The 18,688-nt window shown below is 40.5% G+C and overlaps 1 long non-coding RNA gene across 2 annotated transcripts in view; it reads right to left on the bottom strand.

The window, feature by feature from the left end:
• The window catches only part of LOC118350466 (uncharacterized), a 145,649-nt gene extending 127,173 nt beyond the window's left edge, over nt 1-18,476 (bottom strand). For both annotated transcript variants that reach the window (XR_007408524.1, XR_004804320.2), the window contains exon 1: nt 18,375-18,476. This is a non-coding gene — a long non-coding RNA (uncharacterized LOC118350466). The remainder of the gene's footprint in view (nt 1-18,374) is intronic.
• Between the last annotated feature and the right edge of the window lie 212 nt (nt 18,477-18,688).

The following is an 18,688-nucleotide window of genomic DNA, read 5'->3' as shown; positions in this document are numbered from 1 at the left end:
ACCAGCTTGAGATCTTTGAGTTCAATAACTCAGATCATCCCGCTCCTGGGCATCCATGCTTTTAAGACCTGGTTATTCCACTGCTGTAATATTCTCTTTCTTCCTATTGAACCCAGCAGATCTAAATTGAGTTGTGTGGGGAAGGAGGCAAAGAATCAGTATCGAAGAATCCCTAGTATAACTCGATGGAGGGACACCCGGGTGGCTCAGAGGCTGAGCATCTGCCTTTGGCTCAGGGTATGATCCTGGGGTCCTGGGATCAAGTCCCACTTGGGGCTCCCCACAGGGAGCCTGCCCCTCCCTCTGCCTGTGTCTCTGCCCCTCTCATGAATAAATAAATAAAATCTTTAAAAAAAGATTCAGAAGAAAGATTCAGAGGAAAATTCCAATTGCCCTACTCCACAATACAAATAAGTCAGGTACAAGACAGAGCCATGTGCAGGGGCCCCCCCTTACTTGGGGGGATGTGCTCCAAACCCCCCACTCTGTAGACGCCTGAAACTGCAGATAGTGCCAAGCCCTATACATACTATGTTTTTTCCTACACTACCTACCTACCATGATGAAGTTTAATTTATAAATTAGGCACAGTAGGAGATGAATAACAACAATAAAACTGCAGGTAACAAACTACAGTGAAACCATGGATAAGGGGGCACTACTGTAGTCTGAAACTTATGCATGATGGGGGGGGAGCCCTACCTAATTCTTTAAGTCATAATATGGAACATTTCCAAAGAGAGGCAAAACTTGCTTTATTTTTTGTTGGCTTGTTTTTGAGAGAGAGAAAGAGCATGTGCTTGTGGGAGCATGAGTGGGATGAGGGTGGAACAGGAGAGGGAGAGAGAGAATATGAAGCAGGTTCCATGCACAGCACAGAGCCCAATACGGAACTCAAACTCACAATCCTGAGCCAAAATCAAGAGTCCCATGCTTAACCAACTGAGCCCCCGAAGCGCCCCTGCAAAAGTTGCTTTAAAAATTTTTTAAAAAGGGACACCTGGGTGGCTCAGCAGTTAAGCATCTGCCTTGGGCTCAGGTCGTGATCCTGGAGACCCAGGATTGAGTCCCACATCGGGCTCCCTGCACGGAGCCTGCTTCTCCCTCTGCATGTGTCTCTGCCTCTGTGTGTGTGTGTCTCATGAATAAATAAATAAAATTTAACAAAAAAATTTTTTTTAAAAAGAAGGGTGTCTAGGTGGCTCAGTCAATTAAGCATCTGTCTTCAGCTCAGGTCATGATCCCAGGGCCTTAGGATGTAGCCCTATGTCTCACTCCCTGCTCACTGAAGAGTCTGCTTCTCCTTCTCCCTCTGCTGCTCCCCCTGATTGTGCTCACTTGCTCTCTCTCTCTCTCTCTCTCTCTCTCTCAAATAAATAAATAAAATCTTCTTAAAAGCTTAAAATATTGGGATCCCTGGGTGGCGCAGCGGTTTGGCGCCTGCCTTTGGCCCAGGGCGCGATCCTGGAGACCCGGGATCGAATCCCACATCGGGCTCCCGGTGCATGGAGCCTGCTTCTCCCTCTGCCTGTGTCTCTGCCTCTCTCTCTCTCTGACTATCATAAATAAATAAAAATTTTAAAAAAAATTAAAAAAAAAAGCTTAAAATATTAAAGAAGAAAAGCATAAAATACCATCAGAGTCATTTTGTGTCTATTGCAGTATCTCATCAAGAAATGCTTTCCAGGGCAGCCCAGGTGGCCCAGCGGTTAAGCGCCTGCCTCCAGCCCAGGGTGTGATCCTGGAGTCCCAGGATCGAGTCCCACGTCGAGCTCCCTGCCTGGAGCCTGCTTCTCCTTCTGCCTGTGTCTCTGCCTCTCTCTGTGTGTGTCTCTCTCATGAATAAATAAGTAAAATATTTTTAAAAGAAAGAAAGAAATGCCTTCCAGCCACATTCAGTGGACAGGTAGGTGGCGGAAACCAACAGCAGAGGACAAACGTGAAACATGCTCTGGGGAGGTGGGCTCTAACCTGGGGGCCATGGAATCTTTGCTGGGTTCCAGGGGATCCATGCACATCTTGGAAGTTCATTTGAAATTATGTGTATTTGTGAATTTTTCTGGAAAGAAGGCTCAGAGCTACTAGCATCAAGAGGCCAACCAACTCAGGAAACAAACAGCAACACTAAAAAAATGAACTTCTTGTAGATATAAATATCTTCTATAATCCAACAGTATTTTCCCAAACCCAATTGCCCCTCCCTCCTAAAAATTGTGACCACTTCCTCACTGGTGCCAGAGAGTCGCTGAGGGCTCCAGGAACTCAGTGACACCAGGCTTGGCAGCCCTGATGGAGGTTCCTCTCATTCCTGTGCCCACCTAGTGATGCTGGTGACCCCTCCGCAATGGAAGGCCAGGTATGTTCCCATAGTGCCCTCATTAAGCCAAACTGGGGACATTCAAAAGGGCTGAGATGCATAGATTATGGAAAATAAACCTCCAGTCCCCAAGAGAACACAGCTCGAGCAACCTGCGGAATTCCTTGGGGAAGGCTGGAAAGGCTGAAAGGCTGGAATCACTCAGGGAAGCAGATGAGATTCCTGAAGGTTAGGAAGGAAGAGCATATTACATGGGCTGGGCTTGCAGGTGTAACAAGCACAGATCAGAGGCAGGAACAGATTAAAGCAGCAGAGATGCGGGGAAGGAACAGATGGACTGGTCCAGGGCCAGGGCAGAAATGAAAGGCAAGATGAAGGCCAGATCATCAAGCATCGCTGAGAGATGAAGCTTGAACTTTTGTATGGAAGGTGTCACGGATTGGGCAGATTTCAATGGGGAAAAAGACCATGTGACTGGGCTCTAAAGGAGAAGACTGGCTTTAAACGATAGAAAATAGAAGAGAGATATGATTACTGAGAAGATAAATTAGCCAGCACATGGAGTGCCAGGTATTAATTTTGAAGGCACATGGTAGACGAATGGACTAGTCAGCAAGGGGTGTACAAGACCAGATGCAGGTGTGGATAAATGGGGTGACTCGGGACAAAGGAAATTGAAGGACCCTCCCCATCATGCCTGGCGTCCACCTCTACAGAGGTCTCTCAGCTCTATCAACTGATTTTTAATGGAGATTTATTGTGAGTACATGTGATGGTCCCAGCACCCATCTCCGCCAACACTTCATCCCATACCTTTTACGAAAAGGTTAACTGAGTAGCCAGGATTAAAGAAAAATATAAATCACAGCACAAGAAAGCCAGAAAAAGAAGTCTCCTAGTCAATTCTGGAACCTGTTCTACACACTGGATTAGGCGTGCACCCTAATCCTTGATTTATTGGAAACTGAGAAATCTCAACATCCCAATGACCATCAGTAAATGGTGAAATAAGTTCTCTTTTGATCTATACCCTGGAATATTATGCCGCTATTCAAAGAAATGAACTGCATCCAGTTATGCTAACATGGAAAAATGTTCAAAATTCCATCTGGGGAAAGAAAAACAAGTTGGATATGGTACATATGATACAATTCCACTTGTTAAAAAGAATTATGCAAGTAAATATGAACTGTATAGTTGTGCTTGATATTCATCCATCCGTCCATTCACTCATTCAAGAAATATTTATTAAGTGTTTCTGTGTCTCAGCTGCTACACAAAAATTCCTACCTATTTACATTCCAGTGGGGGAGATGGTTAATAAACAAGAGAGCTAAGCATAAGTTATGGGTACCATGTAAAGAGTGCTAGGGATCAAAATAAACCAGGGGAGGGGAATTGAAGTGTGGATTAGGTATGATTTTTGAAACCACTGTCAGGCCCAGGTGACCTCCTGGAGGTGTATTTAACTAAAGAATGGAAGGAGGTAAGGGAGAAAGGCTCCTATCTGGAGAAAGTGAAGGCTCTGAGGCTGGAGCCTGCCTTGAGGCCCTGGCTGGTGGGCAGGGAAGGAGGGGGAGTAAGCAGGAGTCCAAGTCCAGGGGTAATAGGGCCGTACAGACCGGTAAGAACGCTGCTTTCACTCAAAGTGAGATGAATATGCATGCAAAGGAAAGCTACTAGAAAGACATTAATAGTGATTAATTGAAAAATGGGATTCAAAATAGGAGTGAAAAATCTTTTTGATTTTCACATTATAAACTTTTATACAGGTTTTAAATTTTATTATGAGTATTATCTATGCCTTTTACCATAATTTCTAAACTAATTCAAAATGCAAGATTTCTTTTTTAATGTTAAAAGTCATTATCCCATTAAATACATAAATTCAATTAATTTGCTACTTTATAGTATTCTGTGTTTTCTTAGACTCTGTATTTGTCTTTTGGCATCCATTCATCACGGGATCAATTATATCAACTGTATTTTACTTCCTGTATTCTCAATACTCTGGTGTTTGGGGGTCTCACAGACTCAGAGCGACTCCCCCTTCCAAGGGTTACTAATTCCTAAAGATAATACCAGCTTGCCAAAAAGCACACCTTTCATATGCAAACCAACCAATCCCCAGATCTGTATCCCCAACTAGCTCCTAATCTAACTCACAAAACCTGGGCCCCTATCTCTGCTGCCCTGTGCCCCAAGGCCCAATGGAATTATTCAAACTTGCCAATCCTTAACTGTTTTCTCTGTCTTAACTTGCCTCTCCCCAGAAAGCCCAGTAAAGACTGTGGCCTCATGACCTACCCCCCGCCCCTCCCCGCTTCCTGTCTTCTGCCTCCAGGAGATCATCTTGGTGTTGGGGCAGGGGTGGAGGGTGAGGGGAGCTGTGTACAGTGGTATAAAGGCTTCCTTCAGTGGCAGGGACCTCTAGTATTACCACTCAATCATACCTATATAAATTAAACCCTGGGGATCATCATTTTAGAACGTGCAGCTAATATATACCTTTAAAAATTCCAGAGATTTCCATAGAAATAGGGGAAGAACCACCATTTTGTTTTGTTATTTTCCATTTTTTTAAGATTTTATTTATTTATTCATGAGAGACTTTATTTTATTATGTATTTTATTTTATTTACTTATTTACTTTATTTTTTACTTTATTTTTTACTTTATTTTTTTACTTTATTTATTATTTACTTTATTTTATTATTTAGAGATTTTATTTATTTATTCATGAGAGACAGAGAGAGGCAGAGATACAGGCAGAGGAAGAAGCAGGCTCCATGCAAGGAGCCCCATATGGGACTCGGTCCCAGAACCCTGGGATTGCCACCGAGCCAAAGGCAGACACTCAACCACTGAGCCACTCAGGCATCCCTTTTTTGTCATTTTAGCTGTTGAATTAACTCCTTCCCTAGTTCATTCAGACTTTAGCCTATGTCTTTGAAAAGTGGGAAATGAAGACCACCAAAAACCATGAAGGAACAAAACTGCAAATTTAAAATTGCTCTAGTGACTGCTAAGCAGACTATTCCCTGGTTAAAAAAATAAAATAAAATAAAAATCACATCTCCTTACTGCCACACTCAACAATTGCTGTTAAGTAGGAAAGCCTTGGAAATACAAAGCCAAAGGATGCATGGCGTGTTGAATTTGAGGAAGTCCGTAGAAAAAGCCAGGGACTTTTTCTAAATCTGATGGGGCTTTCAGCTAGATCTGAAGAGGGGTGGATCACAGAAGAGCACCTGCTACAGCTCTTAAAATTTTACAGAACAGATATTGAGATGCCTAATTTAAGGTGTCAGAGTAGAGACTGAGTTTTCACATAAAGGAAAGTATTGGAGCAGAAGTCACTGGAAACCTAAGAGAGCCTAAAAAATGAACCAAATGTAAATCAGAAACGGTGTATGAGTGGGTGATTCAGAAGTGTTTGTTGACTGGGGTCAATCTTTGCAGAAACATAAAATGCAAATTACAGGTTGGGATTAGGGAGGGGTATGCAAATTTCTGTGAGGGGCCAGAAAGTAAATACTTGTAAACCTCACTGTGTCAGTCACATCAACCGAACTCTACCGCGATAGCACAAAAGTAGCCACCGATACTATATAAATTAATGAGCCTATGTTACAATAAAACTATACTGATGGGCACTGAAATTTGAAGTTGACATAATTGTCACATGTTAGGTGCCTGGGTGGCTCAGCTGGTTGGGCATCTGCCTTCTGCTAAAGTCATGATCCTGGGGTCCTGGGATCGAGTCCCCTGTCAGACTCCCTGCCTGGTGGGGAGTCTGCTTCTCCCTCTGCTCCTCCCCACACCTGCTCGTGATTGCTCTTTCTCACTCTCTCTCAAATAAATAAAATCTTTTAAAAATAATAATAATAATTGTCAGGTATAACAAAGTACTATTCATATGTTTATGTTTCTCAACCATTTGAAAAAGTAAAACCCATCCTTGGGGATCCCCGGGTGGCTCAGCAGTTTAGCACCTGCCTTTGGCCCAGGGTGTGATTCTGGAGTCCTGGGATCGAGCTCCACATCAGGCTCCCTGCGGGGAGCCTGCTTCTCCCTCTGCCTGTGTCTCTGCCTCCAGCTCTCTCTCGTGTCTCTAATGAATAAATAAATAAAATCTTTTTTAAAAAGCCATCCTTAGATCCTGAACTGTGACTTAGATCCTGCTGACTTAGGGAATAGAGTTTAGAAGGTTTACAAAGGTCTATAGAAGGAAAAACATGTTGGGCCTTGGTTCTTGTTCTAAACCTGCTGGTGTGGGAAATCTTGCAAAACACCTTGACAAGGAGCTCCTATGCTTCATTATTCTTAATTCTGAGTCTGCCATAGTGTATCCAGTCCTTGCTCTCCCTCTGACTCACCAAAAAGGGTCCTAACCCTCTTTTGTCAGGTTGGTTTGGGTTTCTACTGTGTGTTAGGCCAATGTTACATCCTTAACCTAAAGGAAACATCAAGGCGAGCTTATTTATGAGCCATAAGAGAACTTTTTAGATTTGGGATCCAGAAAAGGCCTTAAAATTATTTGACCTAGGGGCACCTGGGTGGCTCAGTCGGTTTGGTGTCAGATTCTTGGTTTCAGCTCAAGTCATGATGTCATGGGTCGTGGGATCGAGCCCCACAGAGACTCTCTCCCTCTGCCCTTCCCCTATGTGCATGTGTGCTCTATCTCTCGTGAATAAATATATCTTTTTAAAAATTATCTTATCCTATTTGTATATTTTAGGAACTAAATAAATAGAGAATCAGAGAGGCTAAATGGCTTGCCCAAGGCACTATCTCAACAGAAGCAGACCTAAGACAGGAACCCACAGTTAAAACATCTTTCATGTCCCCGTGTTTCCACTCCACTACCTTCATTTGTATTCTTAGGAAAAAAATTATCAAAAAAAAAGAAAAAAATTATGAAGCTTGCTACAGAATATGGGTGGTGCTGGGGAGGGCTGGAGGTAGAGATATTGTAAACAATCCAGCACTTTTTAAAAAGGAACATAAAACAGAATGCCATTACCACATCCATAGAATGTCTACGTTCAGAAAAGTCCATAATAAAAAAATGTTTAAATAGGTTGTCATGCTAAAAAAATGGGAAACCACTCCCCTGAATCATTCTTGATCTAGTCACTACAAATCAACAAGCCATATGATTTTGGCGCAATGAATTTATTTTTAAAGATTTTGTTATTTATTTGAGAAAGAGACCAGAGTGACAGAGAGTGAGCACGAGTGAGGATGGGGGCAGAGAGAGAGGGAGAAGCAGGCTCCTTGCTGCCTGCTAACAATGCAGGGCTGGATCCCAGGACCTCAGGATCATGACCTGAGCCAAAGGCAGATGCTTAACCAACTGAGCCACCTATACGCCTTCAGGGCAGGGAATTTAAATGAGGCCTTCCTTCATAACTGAAACATCAGATGAGAAAAGAGAAACGCTCAGAGCAAAACTCATACCCCAGGAGTGAGTACATTTCCAAGGTAAGCAGGTATTTTAAAAAGCCACCTTCAAAGGGGCCTCCTGCTTTGGGCAGAGCACAGGAGCTATGAAAAGAACCATTAGCTCCTGCGCAAGACACCTACCCAGCTATCTACCAGTGTCTTATCAATCAATAATCACACTAGTCTTCCTTGAAAAGCCACCAGCAGCACTTGAAGGGAGCAATACTAAATGTGGAACACTTCATTTGCGCCTGAGCCCATCTACACTGATCTCTTAGAGCAGACAGTTCTTGAAGACAGAAATCAACAGATGCATACTGAAGAAGGATATATTTCCCCCTTATTTCTCCATATTGAACTTTTTTCAAAAATCTGTTGCACAATCATTAAAAAAAGGGATGCCTGCGTGGCTCAGTCAGTCAAGCATTCGACTCTTGATTGCAGCTCAGGTCATGATCTCAGAGTCATAGGATCGAGCCCCGTACCCTGCCACACTCAGTGGGGAGTCTGGTTGAGGATTCTCTCTCTCTGCCCCTCTCTCTGCTCACACACACTCTCTCTCTCTCTCTCAAATAAATAAATAAGTCCCTTTAAAAAAATAAATAATAAAATCTGTTGCACAAATGCACACTACAACAACTTCGGAAAACAGTTTAGAATTACTTACTAAACCGTACAACACATATATCCTATGATCTATCAATTCCAATTCTCAGTACCTATCCAACACAAATGTATACATGTGTGTACCAGGAGACATGCCAAAGAATATTCTTTTTTTTTAAATTTTTATTTATTTATGATAGTCACAGAGAGAGAGAGAGGCAGAGACACAGGCAGAGGGAGAAGCAGGCTCCATGCACCGGGAGCCCGACGTGGGATTCGATCCCGGGTCTCCAGGATCGCGCCCTGGGCCAAAGGCAGGCGCCAAACCGCTGCGCCACCCAGGGATCCCCCAAAGAATATTCTTAACCAGAAATGAAGACAATCCTCTGTCCCTCAGTAATACAATGGATAAATAATGATATATTTACATACTGGAATATTACACAGCAGTGAACATGAGCAAACTACAGCTATACATACAACATGGATGAATCTTATAAACAAGGAATTGAGCAAAAGAGACATATAAAAGAATACATTCTGTAGCATTAAATAATATTTTAATACCTTGGTATGTTCTAAGACAAAAGATTGAGTACAGAATGAGAAAAAAAAATTACTACCATGCTGGGGAACATTATCTAGCATGGAGTCTAGGCTTTGATAGATGACACTAAGGGGATAAGAAATGGGGTGAGTCACTTAAAAATCAAGAGACTAAGATTTTTCTCAGACTGATATTAGGAAAACAAAGCCTCAGAGTGTTGCTGATGGGCCATGGATATGCAGAATTGTGAGCTAAGTAAAAGGCCTGGGCTGGCTAAGGGAGGTCCCCATATACATGGGGTTACAGCTCCAACTTCAAGATTATGGTTTGGATGCCTCAGTTGCATATATGATGTGCCTCCCTGGGGACTATACTACCCAGCCAGGTTTGCACTGGTGTCAGCAAGCTGGGTAGTGAAGTCAGTATTTGTTAGTATTTTTTTATTTGTGTATAGAATTCAAAAACAGGCAAAACTTTAAAAATCAAGGAAGTGAGGGCATCTGAGTGGCTCAGTCAGTTAAGCGTCTGCCTTCAGCACAAGTCATGATCCTGGAGTCCTAGGATTGAGCCTGTGGCGGGCTCCCTGCTCAGCAGGGAGCTTGCTTCTCCCTCTCCCTCTGCCCCACTCACCTGCTTATGCTCTCTGTCTCTCTCTCTGTCTCTCAAATAAATAAAATCTTTAAAAAAAATCAAGGACGTGATCATCATAAAAATCAGGGTAATTGTTACCTAGGTGGAAGGGGAAGATTGAGAAGGAGGTGATCAAGATAGGACACATGGAAAAGGTACTCAGGGTAAGAGCAGAGTTCTATTTCTTGATCTGGGTGGCGTTTTCATGGCTTTTTGTAATTACATTACTTTATAATTATTCATACTTTGTGTTCCATGCACTTTTCTCTGTGTGTTATAGTTCACAATTAATAAAAGTTTAAAATAAACAAATCAGGGTTCCTGGGTGGCTTAGCTGGTTTAGCATCTGCCTTCCATTCAGGTCATGATCTCAGGGTCTGGAGATTGAGCCCCATGCTGGGTTCCCTTTGCCTGTCCCCCCGCTCGTTCTCTCTCTCTCTCTCTCTCTCAAATAAATAAATAAAATCTTTTTAAAAATAAAATAAAATAAATCAACCTCATTTTATATAATTATAGAAGCGGGACGCCTGGGTGGCTCAGCGGTTGAGCATCTGCCTTCGGCCCGGGACGTGATCCTGCAGTCCTGGGATCGGGTCCCATATCAGGCTTCCTGCATGGAGCCTGCTTCTCCCTCTGCCTGTGTCTCTGCCTCTCTCTCTGTGTCTCTCATGAATAAATAAGATCTTTAAAAAAAAAAAAAAAAAATATATATATATATATATATATATATATATATAACTATAGAAGCCCCTCTGAAATTGTTAGACTTGTAATAAGTGTATTAATATAGCTTAATTTTTGCATGAAGGTATTAATAGAAAATGGAAGCCATCTATTTCTCACTTGGCAAATTATCATATGCTATTTTAAGATCTCATGCCTATTGATTTAAATACAGATGAGCTGTAGAATAAGTATGTTTAACACACTATTCTAAAATGGTGACATTTGGGTTCGAAGGTATCCTAAGAACATTCTAAGAACGACTTATAAAAGTGCTGTATTATAACTAATGTTTAATTTGGATCCTCTCCATTTTGCTAAGATTTATACCAATTGAGCTAAGGTTTCCAGGCCATAAAAAGCAATTAGAAAGAACTGCGACATTCTCAAAACACTAGAAAACTAGTGCTCTGGAGATCATACTCTAAAAGTTGGCTCAAGCAAATTCCAATATGCAAATGTATGCCTTAAAATTAAGCTTCATTAAAATGCACTTACGAATTTAAGTGGAGGCTGATTTTGTAACCACATTTGGAATTTAGATTCTTACTACTTTAAAACAAATGCTATGTAAACATGAAAATTAAGTAATCAAATGATTCTTTGCCCTCCTTCAACAATTTCACTTGATACTATTGATATGCTTCAAAATAAAAACCCTCAGAACACCCCAGTGAGGAAACGGAACACCTTGACCGTGGTAATGCAATTCAACCAAGTCAAAAGCCAATTGCCTTGAACCCATGAAGATCACTGGCTCAGGGAAGCCTCATGAAGGCCCTCTGCAGCTCATCGCAACAGCCTTCCCAGGCAAACAGGCCCTCCACATTCTCCTTTCCTTGTCTGCCAGCCTCTGAAGTTGGCCTGCAGTCTCAGAGCATGCTCCTCTTACCTCTTAAGCTCCTCTCTCCCCATGTTTGGCTGCAAAAGGGCCTCTCATCTCCCCAGCACCTCTCATTACAGTCCCAGTTTGAGAAAAGGACAGAGCATGATAAAAGGACAGAACACAGATATTAATTAACACTTGCCCAGCATGTAACACAGTCCACACCCCTCAAAAACCTGACAGGGAAGTGTCATAAGACCTTCATTTACAGAGAAGAAAATCAAAACCCAGACAACTTGTAAAATTGCTTGAGGTCACACAGCTAACAGTGGAATCCAGCCAAGCCAGTGATTGGTAACCCACTTCCTGCTCTTTGCAGACTTGGTGTTTTAGACTGCTCCACTCAGTGGTTCAGAGCTAGGGCCTAGGGTCAGACAGTCCTCACTGGTGTCTCTGGTCTATCATTCCCAAGCTGTGGATTACTAAATCTCTCTGGTTTCAGTTCTCGAAGACAAAGCTCAAAGAATGGTAGCCATTACCATTTCTTTCTCAGAAGATTATCTCTAGTGTGGGCCTCTGTTCCCAAACTTTTCTTTGCCTAGAGATGACCTGGGGGCACCTGTTAGGAAAAGAAATCTGCTTTTAATCTGCCCTGGGAACTGCTGAGCCAAGTCCAAGAAACACCACTTTAATGTTTTTAATGTTTTAACAACAGGCAGAGAGCCAAGCTTCAGCAAATAGCAATCAAGTGTTTCTAGCCCCCATACACATCTGTACATAGATTTGTTTCTCTCAGGGAAACTCTGGCTCTAAGAACTCAAGGTCTTTCTACTGAAATAGATCCCACTCTATATCTACCTTCTAGCTGATGGCTTTCAAACATTTAGACCATAATCACAGTAAGAAACACATGTTACAAAACAACTAAACACACACAAATTTTCCACAAAAGAAGGTATTCACGATGCATATATTGCTTTTTCTTTTTTAAAAAATAATATTTTAATGCTAGGCATTACAACTTCCAATTTCATTTCACAATAATAAGTTGCAACCAATAAATGAGCTGCAATCAGTAAAGACCAACACTAGATGAATAAATAGAAAATCTAAGCAAAGAAACAAAACTATGAAAAGGTGCCAAGGGATCCCTGGGTGGCGCAGCGGTTTGGCCCCTGCCTTTGGCCCAGGGCGCGATCCTGGAGACCCGGGATCGAATCCCACGTCGGGCTCCCGGTGCATGGAGCCTGCTTCTCCCTCTGCCTATGTCTCTGCCTCTATCTCTCTTTCTCTCTCTGTGTGACTATCATAAATAAAATAAACTGAAACTTAAAAAAAAAAGTGCCAAATAGAAATCGTAGCACTGAAAAAAATACATATACAAAATAAAAACTGCACTTAATGGACAGATTGAAATGGCAGAAGAGTCAGCAAACTGCAAATTATTAGTTTGAAAACACAGAGAAAAAAATTGAAAAGAGTTTCAGAAACCTGTAAAATAATATCAAGCAATCTCAATACATATAATTAGAACTTGAGAGTGACCAAAAAAGAGAGAAAGAAGCCAAAAAAGTGTCATAAATAATGTCTCCAAAGTTTCATAATTTGGTGAAGACACAAATTCAAGAAGATTCAGGAAGATTCAGCAAAAACCAAGCAGAAGAAATAAAAAATACACCTCAGCATATCAGTCAAACTGCTGAAAATCAAAGATAAAGATAAGAATCTTTACAGCACCCAGAAAAAAAAAATGACTCACTATTACAAGGACATATTTAATAGCTAAGTTCTCATCTGAAACAATGGAGGCTAGAAGATAGTGATACAACATCTTTAAAGTGTCTAAAAAATAAAATTCCAACTCAAGGGGCATGGGTGGCTCAGTTGCTTAAGTGGCTAATTCTTGGTTTCAGCTCAGGCCATGATCTCATAGTAGTGGGATTGAAAGTCTCACTCACATGGAGCTCTGCACCCAGTGTGGAGTCTGCTTCAGATTCTTTCTCCCTCCCCATCTGCCCCTCCCTGCTCTCTTTCTCTCTCTCTCAAATAAATAAAATCTTTAAAAATCCTTCCAAGTCAAAATTCTATAACCAGCATAAATATCCTTTAAGAATGAAAGGGAATAGGAATTCTTCATATAAATGACAACTAAAAGAACTCACCAACAGAACAATACCACAAGAAATGCTAACAAAGAAAATTCAGGCTAAAGGGAAATAATACCAGATGGAAATTCAGATCTTTGGGGAGAAATAAAGAGCACCAGAAAGAGTAAATATATGGATAAATATAAAAGACTTATTTTTTCTCTTAATTTACCTAAGTACTTCTGACTATTTAAATAAAAAGCATAATGAAGTATTATGGTATTTATTTTTTTAAGATTTTAGTTATTTATTAATGAGAGACACAGAAAGAGAGAGAGAAAGAGAGAGAGAGGCAGAGACGCAGGCAGAGGGAGAAGCAGGCTCCATGCAGGGAGCCTGGCATGGGACTCGATCCCAGGTCTCCAGGATCACACCCTGCTCTGAAGGCAGTGCTAAACCGCTGAGCCACCCATGCTGCCCAGTATTGTGGTATTTATAGCGTATTTATATTAATAGACATGACAACTGTAGCATAAAGCAGGAATCAACAAACTTTCCCTATTAGGGTCCAGATGGGAAATATTTTAAATTCTAAAAACCATATGGTCTCTTTTGCAACTATCCAACTCTGCCATCATAATATGAAAGCAGGCATAGACAACATATAAAAGAATGGCTGTAGTTGTATAAAAATTAAATAAAAGCAATCAGAGCAAGGTTTGGCCTAAAAGCCACACTTCATCAACCTCTGGTATAAAAGATTGGGGTCAATGAAACTGTATGGTTGCAAAATGTTTATATTTTATGTGAAGTGGTACCATATCTCTAAGTAGACTCTAAAAACTTAAGGATGTATATTGTAATTCCCACAGCAACCATTTGAAACAAAATTGCAAACAAAAATAACTAAAAGCCAATATAAAAAATAAAATGGGGCACCTGGATGGCTCAGTGGTTGAGCATCTGCCTTTAGCTCAGGTCATGATCCCAGGATCCCAGGATCAAGTCCTGTATCAGGCTCCCTGCAGGGAACCTACTTCTCCCTCTGCCTTTCTGTGTCTCTTATGAATAAATAAATGAATTAATAAATAAATAAAATTTAAAAAGAAAGAGAAAGTTAAATGACTCACTTGTCCAGTGAGTTTTATCTAAAAAAAATTTTTTTTAATTAATAAAAGGGAATTCTAAAAAATATCCAATTGACTTACAAGAAAACAGTGAGGGAAGCCTGGCTGACTCAGTCAGTAGAGTATGCAACTCTTGATTTCAAGGTCATGAGTTCAAACCCCACAATGTGTGTAGAACTTACTTTTTTAAAGTGAAAAAATAGAAACAGAGAACAAAAAAAAATTTGAAAAACTCATAAAACCAATAGAAAACAAATTATAAAAGGATAGACTTAAATCCAAATCTGTCAATAATTTATATTAAACATAAATGAACCAAATACTCCAATTAGAAGGCAGAGATCATCAGACTCAAACAAAAATGTAAGACCCAACTATATACTTCCTACAAGAGACACACTTGTACCAATTATCAATATATTGCTTCCCAGCCCCAAATTCGTATTTTATTGCAGGCTCTGTACAAATGGAGCCAGGCCCTTTAAAAATCTTCTCTCTCTCTCTTCCTATGTCTCTGCCTCTCTCATTCTCTCTCTCTCTCTCTCTCTCTCTCTCTCTCTCTCTCTCTGTCTCTTTCTGTGTGTGTGTGTGTGTGTGTGTGTGTTATGAAATTTAAAAAATCTTCTCTTTACCACCTGGCACAATATTAAGCTTTGCCAATGGTGAGCATTGAAAAAACAGTGCAGGAAGAGAGAATTTTATTTCCTGGTTACAGAGTGCTCTCTCAGCAGATACCTAGCACTATCAACTTCTCTAGTGCCCAGTTTTTGCAGTGCACAGTGGTCAGCAACACACAGCAGCTTTTCCAGCACCTCTTAGGCAGTTTCATAGCAGAAATTACCCCTAGCAAGACACCCTCTGCATGAACAACTTTCCTCAACACCCCAGAGGGCAAGTTTCTGGCAATATCCAGAGAGTAGATTTTCATCAAGTTCTGTCAATGCAGGATCACATTGATCTCTTTGCCATTCTGTAGGCCATGGCCCCACAATCTCCAACAAAGTCTATCTCTCACCTTTTGTAAGCAGGTGGGAAGCATTAGGAGGGAGAAACTCTTCCTTGGTCACCGTATCTTAGCCTTAGGGAGAGTGGCTGACATTTAATACCTGCTATTTAGAATTTTGTTCACTTCTTACTAGCTGATTCCTCATTATTCCATTTCCAAATTTTACTTAAAAATTCTTTATATTGGGATCCCTGGGTGACTCAACAGTTTAGTGCCTGCCTTCAGCTGAGGGCGTGATCCTGGAGTCCCCGGATCAAGTCCCGCATCAGGCTCCCTGCATGGACCCGCTGCCTGTGTCTCCCTCTGCCTGTGTCTCTGTCTTTCTCTCTGTGTGTCTCTCATGAATAAATAAATAAATAAAATATTTTTTAAAAATGTTTTAAAATTCTTTATATTAAACTTTCCTGGTTGAAATTACTATATAGCTTGTCTCCTGGTTGGACTCTCACTAATATGGCACTTTAAAGACAGATAGGTTTGGGGACACTTGGGTGGCTCAGTCAGTTGGACATTGGACAGATTCTTGATTTCCACTTGAGTCATGATCTTGAGGTTGTGGGATCAAGCCCTGCAATGGGCTCTGTGCTGGGCATGGACCCTACTTGGAATTCTCCCCCTCTCTGCCCCTCCATCTACCCTGCTAGTACACATGTGTGCACTTTCCCTCTTAAAAAAAAGACAGATTTTTTTAAGGTAAAAAAAATACCCTACAGACAATAATCATAGAAAGAACTGAACTGGCTATATTATTATCCTATTTGGTAGTCTTTAGGATACAGTATTAACAGAGACATAATGGGACATTTCATAGTACTAAAAGATTTAATTAGGAAGACATTAGTCATAAATATGCATGTGCCTAAAAAAATGTCAAGATACATAAAGAAAAAAAATCAATAAAATTAAAGGGGAAAACAACACAATCATTACTAAAGATTTTCACACCCTTGTCTCAATAATTACTATAATTAGACCAAAAACAGTAAAAATATAGAAATTTTCAACAATACTATCACCCACTTTAATGGACATTTTAGAACATTTACCAACAACTACAGAATATGTGTTCTTTCTGAGTACATATATTCCCCTCACAGAAACAGACCATATATGGGCCATAAAATAAGTCTCAATAAACTTCAAAAGATTAGAATCCTACAGAGTATGTTTTCTGACCACAATGAAATTAAATTAGAAATGCATGCTGAACATATTTTAACTTTCTCTGAGTTACTCAGGACTCATTATTCTGAATATTAACAATTTACCAGATCCATCAGAACCTAATCAAAGTGTGTCAGGACATTCCCCCTATGTTCATTAGCCATTTTTGAGGGTATCCGTCAGCTTTGGGTAGTTTTTCTATCTCTAACCCTGACCATCAGTTTCCTTTTACTTTGCTTTCCTTTTATCTTGAGAAACTTTGAACTCCTATTTCTTTTTGTAAAGTGAAAATGAACATAATATATATTTTCCTAGTAATTTGTAAGGATTAAAAGTAAATAATTTTTTGCATTAATATCCATCATTTAATTGTTCAATAAATACCAGATAATCATACACATACACACAAACACACCTGCACACACACAATTATATGCCAAATTTATCTCCAGACCAGAAGATCTCTCTTCTAAGAGCCAAATGATACCTGATACTTCTGCTTGGATCTCTCATAGGCATTGTGGTAGACTGATTACAAAAGTGTCCCAATTTTTTATCCCTTCCTATAATCATGTCCTTTGCAATGTGACTTTGTAGTTCTTCCCACCAAAGAGTGGAGTCTACTTAGGGTGACCAGCTATTCCAATTTGCCCAGAACTGAGGAATTTCCTGGGACACAGGACTTAGAGTACTAAAACCAGAAAAGTCATAAGCAAACCAGGATGAATTGGTCATGCTAATTCTACTTCCCCTTTAGAATCTGGGGTGGTCTTGTGACTTGCTTTGGCCAACAGAACGCAGTGGAAATAACTGCAAATACTAAGCTTAGATCTCAAAAGGCATAGTACATTTTTCCTTTCTCAGAACTCCACCACTGTTATATGAACAAACACAGGTCAGCCCGCTGGATGATGAGAGACATGTGGCCCAGTCACCCTACTTGCCCCAGCTACCAGCCAGCCAACTGCCAGCCATGTGAGTGAGGTCATTCCAGATAAGCCAGCTTCCAATTGACCACTCAGTCCTCCAAAGATACATGCTTATGAATGATCAGATGAACCTGGCACCAATCATTAGACTCCTAGACTTATGAACAATAATAAATGCTTATTGTTTGAAGCTAACAACCTTTAGGATAGTTTGTTATAGCTAACTGATAGAGATACCTCAAACTCAGCATGTTTAAAAGTAAATTGAGAGTTGACCATTATGTGACATGATAGAGGTGCTAACTATTGCTAAAATGATAATCAAATTATAATAAATAATGTTATCAAAATAAGTTACACTCTTAAATTTACACATTATATGTCAAATATATTTCAACAAAGTGTGACTGTATTCCAATAAATCTTTATTAAAAATTTTCGGAAAAAAAAAATAAAAAACTTTGGGTGGCTCAGCGGTTTAGAGCCGCCTTCAGTCCAGGGCATGATCCTGGAGACCGTGAATGGAGTCCCACATCGGGCTCCCTGCATGGAGCCTGCTTCTCCCTTTGACTGTGTCTCTGCCTCTCTCTCTCTCTCTCTCTCTCTCGCTCTCTCTCGCTCTCTCCCTCTGTGTGTGTGTGTGTGTGTGTGTCTCATGAGTAAATAAATAAAATCTTAAAAAAATAAAATAAAATAAAATATTAAATTCATAATGTTCTCCCCAATTCGTGCCTCCTACAAGATCTTCTGTCTTGATAAAGAGCACCATCATCAATCCAGTTCTTTATGCCCAAGACCTAGAAGTCAACCTAAAAGCCTCCTTCTTCTTCACCCTCACCAAATTCTACTTATTCTACTGCCTAAATATTTCCAGAATCCACTTACTTCTTAACATTTTCCCTCTCTCCACCTAGATTAAGCCATCATCACATAGCACCTATACTACAAGGAAAAAATTACCTACCTCATCTCTTCACATCCGTTCTTATCCCTCAACAGTCCATTCTCCAGACAACAAGGTATTCTTTTTGAAAAAGAAGAGACGAAAAACTCCGGGAAAGACCCTGTTAAAAAGAAGAAAAGACAAGCTAAGGTGGGAGAAAATATTTGCAAATAACATATCCAACAAAGACTCTCAAAATTCAATAGTAAAAATGAAAACAATCCGGTTAGAATATGGGCAAAAGATATGAAGAGATAGGGACGCCTGGGTGGCTCAGCGGTTGAGCATCTGCTTTCAGCTCAGGACCTGATCCCAGGGTCCAGAATCGAGTCCCA

This window comes from Canis lupus, chromosome 36 (genome assembly GCF_003254725.2).
Source record: "Canis lupus dingo isolate Sandy chromosome 36, ASM325472v2, whole genome shotgun sequence".
NCBI lineage: Eukaryota > Metazoa > Chordata > Mammalia > Carnivora > Canidae > Canis > Canis lupus.
This window is presented reverse-complemented; position numbering and strand designations above follow the sequence as displayed.